At 43.4% G+C, this 7469-nt stretch overlaps 1 long non-coding RNA gene across 1 annotated transcript; it reads right to left on the reverse strand.

Moving 5' to 3' along the window:
* Window positions 1–3178: 3178 nt before the first annotated feature.
* Window positions 3179–6856, reverse strand: LOC123180984 (uncharacterized). The gene is made up of 2 exons (XR_006491407.1): window positions 6399–6856; window positions 3179–5475 (listed from the first exon to the last, which is right to left on the reverse strand). It is a non-coding gene; the product is annotated as an uncharacterized lncRNA (long non-coding RNA).
* Between the last annotated feature and the right edge of the window lie 613 nt (window positions 6857–7469).

A 7469-nucleotide genomic window follows, 5' to 3' on the forward strand; every position in this document is an offset into this window, starting at 1 on the left:
AGCAACAATGGCCTCCCGCAAGTGCAATCACATTGTGTTAATGACACCTTGAAAGCCCGACCTCCATGTTGCCGGCCATCGTTTGTGGTTCCTCCTGGCTCTTTCACTTCGTACTTCCACTCCTCATTGTCATATAATATAGCTTCTTCTGAGTCCGCCTTCCGTGATTGAAATAGCAACCATTCATCAACTTTGGATGGGAACTTGTACTTGTACTTCCGTGGGTTCTCACCCGCTATCTGTGCATCGGTTTCCATCGAGTACTTTACAAAGTACGCATTCATCTTGTCAAATGTGTATTGAACTATTGCCGTCACGGGTAATCCACGTGCACCTTTGAGCACCCTATTGAAGCATTCGGCCATATTGCTTGTCATTTGACCGTATCTCCGACCATCTTCATCAAAAGCACGTGCCCACTTGTTCCGGTATTGAATGTGCCTATTGAGAAAGTCTTGACCCCCGGGATCAAGTTTTTTGTGTGCGAGCAATTTGTTGTACAAAGTGGCGAAGCGCTTATCGGAGAAAGCGAGACAACAATCTTGAAGATCATCGGCCAACTCCTTAAGGCCACATGCCCTATAGAAGTTCGAACAAAAGTGCCTCATGCACCATCGATGGTGCAACGGAGCATGCCCGGGAATGTCAATCTCCACGGCGTTAAGAATTCCTTGATTCCGATCCGATATGACACAAATTTTCCTTTGAGCGGGTAACACCTTCGTCCTCAAAAGATGTAGAAACCACTCCCAGTTGTCATTGTTTTCCACCTCAACCAAAGCAAATGCCAATGGCAACACCCGGTTATTGGCATCACTTGCTATCGCAACCAACAAGGTGCCCTTGTATTGTCCGGTCAAGAACGTGCCATCAATTGCGATGACCGGCCTACAATGTTCGAAAGCCCTCACACATTGCTCGAACGCCCAAAAAGCACGGCCAAATACTCTGACTTTCCTTCCTTCATGAACCGTTGTTTGGTGCCCATGAGGCTCGACCACATGAACCATACCCGGGTTTGTCGCGGCCATGGCTAACAACAACCTAGGGATTCGGTTGTATGCTTCCTCCCATGTACCATACAACATCTTAAATGCGGCTTGCTTCGCCTTCCATGCCTTGCCGTATTTCACTTGGTAATGAAAGATGGCTTTCACAAGGTCAATGACATGTTGAATGCTCATTGTTGGAAGTGTGGATATTGAGTTCGAGAGCCTGTAAGCGATGAACTCGGACGTGAGTTGTTTGTGGTCTTGGGACACAATCTTGCCATCCACCCTTTTGCCTTGGCACATGTGAGTTGGCACACAACTCACTACATGCCAAGTAGGACCTCCTTTCCATGGTCTTGCACGCACAATCCACGGACAACCGCTACAGCGTCTTGCCACTCCTTGTTGGACCTCCTTTCCACGACCTCTACCACCACCACGGCCTCTTTTAAGTCCAAGTTGGACCTCCTTTTCATCTTCACATGCACATGCAACCGTGTAGCGCACATTGACGTCCGAGTGCACCACCTTGTGTGGACGATAATGCGTAACCGAGTAGTTGTCGAGCCACATCTTCAAATCCAACAAGCTGTCGAACTTAGAACCTTTAGCAATCCGGTTCTGGTCGTCTACCAAATCACGGTGAGAGCTTGGCCTAACCCCAAGAGCTACACATTGGCCACCATCTACCACGGCTTCATCCGCGAGACTAACATCCTTGAACAATGTAGTCCGATGATCCCGACCAAATACCTTCTCGAAAGCTTCGGCCTCCTTCACCGTGAACCCCTCCGCATCAACTTGTTCATCGGGACCATCGTCATCCGAGTCCGATGCATATGCACGGGAAAAAGGGATGGAATGGTCCATTGTCTCTTGCAAATGATATTTGTCGAGATCACCCACATTGTTGTCATGGAGATCAACTTCATTGTCATCGTCCGCATACTCATCGTTGTCCTCTTGCAAAAATTCATCTTGGTTGTTTCTACACGGGCTCAATGTTGGCCTCACTTCTTGGGTCAAAAGCGGTTCAACAATTTCATCTTGCTTCAAGGGTGGGGGGCTACTAGCAACCAAAGGGGAGGGGTTCCGGTTCAAGTCCAAATGCAAACTTGACTCAACCTTCTTCGTTGCAAATAACTCAAGAGCCTTGTCTAGTGATTCGGCCACCGTCTCCTTGTATGCAACCCAACGTTGCTCCGAGTTTACATGCATTGTCTTCCAACGGATGTGCATTCCAAAACCAACATTATGCCTTCCCTCCAACTCAATGATATCACTAGGGTCCATCCAATTCAAATCTTTCCTAACTTGTTGCAAGAGCTCCGCATAGCTAGGACTACTATCAAACACAATGTCAAGCTCATCCGGGTCCGGTTCTTTATTGCCTTTCAAAAAGGCGTCTTTGTCCCCATGATGAACAAACACACATGTTCTTCCCATCCCTATAAGCAATGAACACAAGGTAACATTGCTTCCATGAGTACTAATCCATGGATTAACACCGAATACAAACCCTAATATATATATATAAAACAACAACCCTAACCCTAACCATAACCCTAATCCTAAACCTAAACCTAACCATAACCCTAGCCCTAAACCTAAACCTAGCACCAACATAAGAACACCCATAAGAATAACCCTAGCATACTAACAAAACCTAATCATAGAAATTGGCAAACAAACATCTCACATCTTCATGCAAATCTCTAGATCCAAACTAAACTAGGGTTTCCCCAAACTACCAACAAATGAGCAATGGGAGAACTTTACTTCGATCAAAACAAGGGGATCGGAGATTATTACCTTGAGGGAGAGTTTGACTTCGAAATCCACGGACAAATTCTTCAAATTTGCAAGATTTGGAAGAAGATTTGAGAGGGGGGAGGGGGCAAAGCTCGGGGAGAGAGTGAGAGTGTGTGGTGGGGGGTGGGGGAGGGGGAGGGGGGCCAAGCCAAGTGGCTGGATAAGTCACAGTGCAGCGCCTAGCCGCTAGGCGCTGCACATTACAGATGCAGCGCCTAGCTCAAAGGCGTTGCACGGCTGGGTGCGGGCCCGTGGGCTGCCACGGTGGACAGTGGTGCAACGCCCCGGAGCTAGGCGATGCACCGTAAGGTGTGGCGCCGGCGTGGCGGGCGCTACACAAAAGGGTTAGGGGTGTGAAATAGTTTCGGAACCAGTTCATTCTGTGATTTGCTTTCGATTATAGGTCAAAATTGTCAAATTTGCCCAAAAAATCACACGCCCAAGCCACCAACGCCATGTCACAACACCTAGAAAATCAAAGCCGGCCAGACTCGAATAAGCCGAGACGACGAAGAAAACATCCGACGTGCAACTCGACGCCTGACGAAGCGCCCAACAGCTTCACATGACAAGCAACTCGGCGTCCAACGAAGTACTGGCCAACCGCTTCTCACCTGAATCATCGAGTTCAGTAAATACTACTCCCTCCGTCCCAAAATGTAAGACGCTTTTTGATACTATCACAGTCTCAAAAAACATCTTACATTTCGGGACGGAGGGAGTGCTTAGTAAACAAGATTATTTGGGATAAAATTCATATGTACTTTATTAACTGATAACTATTTTTTCATTCGTTTGAAGGCAAAATATTATGGTTTGGAAAGAGGATAACTGTACATATTTTTTACAGGCAGAAGAAGGCACAAAACTTAGAAGACTCAAATTCCAAACTCCTACCGTTTGAGCAGCAGATTTTGATTATATGGCCAACCTATTTAAGTACATCCATAAGGGCGACGACCAAGTAACAGCCTTGCTAAAGGAAAGGGATGTGGAAAACGACAATAACAAATCAAGAAATGCCTAGAGATGAGATACGTAACAACAATCCACGCATGCTAGCGGATATTCCAGTTTGAACTACACTATCGTGATCCACCAGTCAGGAGGCTGCCATTCTACCTTGAAAGCAAGGAGCAAGTTGTGTTTCCATACTCGACTGATATTGAGAGGATAGTAAGAAATCCAAGATCAAAAAGTAGTTCTGATGGAGGCAAATAAAATACACGAGCTAGGAAAAGAATTAACCTATGCAGAATTCCCATCAAAATTTGCATGGAAAAGCGAAACAAATAGTTGGGAGAAGCGATAAAGGAGCTTATATGATTGGAAGAATATACCATGCACACCCCGCCAGGGGTGAGTGATACTACCTAAGAGCGCTTCTAAACACAGTGAAACGATCCACGCCATTTGATGATGTTAGAACAGTTCGCGGATTTGTTCACTCAACATATAAATCAACACACAAGCGCTCGGAGTTCTTAATGGCGATAATGAGTGGATTGAATGCATCAACAAAGCATCCAGCTAAGAATCAGGGACATAATTGTGTCATCTATTCACTACAATATATGCGATTGCGAGGTGGCCAGCCCAAAGATGTTGTGGGATTCAACATGGGAGGCAACGTCCGAAGATAACCACTACAAGGGAAGAATTCTCCTAAACAAAAGAAGGCATATGCTCCGATCGAGATAGAAAAACTAACGAGGCAGGCAGGAAAGTCATTAAAAGAATATCTAGAGATAGAAGTACCAAATGTTACAACAAAGCAATTAGAACAAAGTTACGATCACAAGGAAAAGGAGTGCTTGCAGTAGCATCATGTGGGATTGCAGCGTTGCTGCTCCAAGGTGGAAGAACAGCACACTTAAGATTACACACTCCACTAAATATGACAGAAGAATCAAACTTGGGAAATAAAAGAAGGCTCACATTTGGCTGAACTGATAAAGAAGACCTCACTAATGTTGTGGGATGAAGCTCATATGGCAAAGAAACACTGCTTCATGACACTAAACAAAAGCCTTGGGGATATTCTAAGGTTCACAACCGAAAACAGCGACGAAAAGCCATTTGGTGGCATGACAGTTGTGCTAGGAGGCGACTTCAGACAAATCGTCCCCATTTTAACAAAGGGAAAGATATAGCAGAGAGTAAGGTCATACCTATGGAATCACGTCAAAATATTTAGCCTAACTGAGCACATGCGGCTGAAGTATCTATAAGAAGATCAAATACATACGGAAAACATGGCCGAATTTGCAGAATGGATGTTACAAACTGGCGATGGAAAGGCAACATCGAATGAAGGAGATGATTGGATATAAGGCTGAATACCCCAAAAGAGATCGGCAAAAGCACATACCCATAGTTGCTACAAAACTAGCGTGATCGCGATTTTTTTGAAGAAACAACAATGTCGTGTCAACGAAATGAAACTGTCAAAAACATAAATGACTACATAATGAGCCAAATATAAGGTGAAGATGTGACATACCTAAGCCTGGACACTTATGCGAGGCAACAACAAACTACAACATCATGGAGAACATGTGTCCAATGGAGTTCCTTAACAGCATGACATTCTCAGGAATTCTAAACCAGACAAATTCAAGGTTGTTTTAGGAGTGATGCTTCGACACAACATCAATCAGTCGGCAAGTTTCTGCAATGGTACAAGAATAACTATCACAAAGCTGGAAAACAAGTACACTGAGGCACGGATAATTACAGGAACACACACGTAGACGACAAGGTATGGATATCTAAAATCATCATGTCACCAAGCGAAACGAAGTGACCGTTTGTGCTGAAAATAAGACACTATTAGTAAGCTTGCCATGACCATAAATAAGAGCCAAGGTCAGTCCCTCAATAAGGTGAGCGCAGGACTATATTTGGCCTAAGTAAGTATTCTATCATGGACAACTGACCGTGGCGTTATCAGGAGTCACAAAATAGAGAAGGGTTTAAGATGTTGATTAACGACAACATGCCCAAGCGAAGATAACACAAAGAATATATTCCCATTCAACGAGTAGTATACAACGAGACCTTATATTTTTATTTATTTTTGTTATTCAAGTAAATGCACATGAACGCCAGATCGTGGTTTTGTAAACTGGAAATAAGAAAAGAAAATATTAATTGGATGGAATGTCACAATAGAATTTTTCACAAATGCAAATAGTAGTACTATCAACTAGAAAAAAATTGGTGTCATGCGGAGTATAACATTTGCTGTATAAAGTTCCATATAATTGCTAAGTGCTAAAGAGGACAATAATTAAAGGACAGTACAATCCCGAAAGAAAAAATGTAAGTTGAACCCTATAAAATAAATAGTATGCAATAGAGATCAATGGCAGGTCGTATAGCTATATAGATTCAAACATCCTACTAATAGTCCATACGTGAATACCAACAGTATGTATGTACATCTGCTAAGTAGAAATTGTAACTGCGTAATTTATAATATATCACCATATCTCTGGAATTACTTTAACAGGCATACTAAATAACTGAAATTATGAAGTACATATGCTGCCAAGCAAAAGGAGAAATGGGAGTTTACAAAGAGATTCATACCTATTGCTCTTCTCAGCCTATGACGAACAACTGGCCATTCAGCACAACGCCAAAGCTCTCTGCCCCGGCGCCTGTGGCCTCTCGGCGACCGCCCTCTGTCTTTCCAGCAGCGACAGCGAGATGCGGCCTCGCTGGTGGCCGGTGCCACAACCGCGGCTCCAACACAGGTCCCCGACTCGGCCAGACATGGACTCGAAGAGAACACCCTTACAAGCTTTCCTCATGCACGAGCAGCCCTCTGATTTGGCATAGCCAGCTTGGAAGACCAGGCTGCACGATTCTTCCGGGAAATCTGCAACGCCTCCATCACACCAGGAACCTCCGGCGCCGCCGTCGGACATCCCGCGTTCTCCGTTGCTCCACCTTGCCCACCCCGTGGCCACGCATGGCTTGGAAGACCAGCACCATAGAAAACCAAAAGGGGATCTGTTCTATCTTTCTAGAAGCAGAGACAAGAGATGGATACCACGTTAAGCACTACAAAGATATTTGTTCTCAGCATTTTCTCTTCTTTTTCTTTTTGATGGTTTTCTTACAACATTGGGAATAAGTAGAGTGTACAGAACTTTTTTGCACTTAAGAGCTACATAATTTTATATAGGCAAGATTTTATATAGGCAACATTCATTGGAACAATTTAAAGTTTTATATTGAAAAGATGGATTATGACCATGTAAAAAAATAGTAAGAATGACTGGGTAAACTAAATGATAAGTAAGTTTATATATTGGACCAATGGACAAAGAGCATGTACTTTTTTTTGAGTGGACGAAGAGCATGTACTTTTTTTTAGGGTACGAAGAGCATGTACTAATGCTACGATATATGGGAAAAAAGATGGCTAGCCAAATGCAAACGGAATGTTGTTTAAAAGTACAAATAACCTAGAAAGATTCGGGACGAAGGAATTAATAAAGAAAAAGGAAAACAATCACAATTCGCAAAAAAATAACAATTGCAACTTAAATAATATTATAACCTTGAAGGCCAAATGCACGGATCATAGGAAAGAATCTAATTAGATGGATATAAATTATATAGTAGAATAATATAGTTGAGTAAACAAATGGT

This window comes from Triticum aestivum, chromosome 1D (assembly GCF_018294505.1).
Source record: "Triticum aestivum cultivar Chinese Spring chromosome 1D, IWGSC CS RefSeq v2.1, whole genome shotgun sequence".
Taxonomy (NCBI): domain Eukaryota; kingdom Viridiplantae; phylum Streptophyta; class Magnoliopsida; order Poales; family Poaceae; genus Triticum; species Triticum aestivum.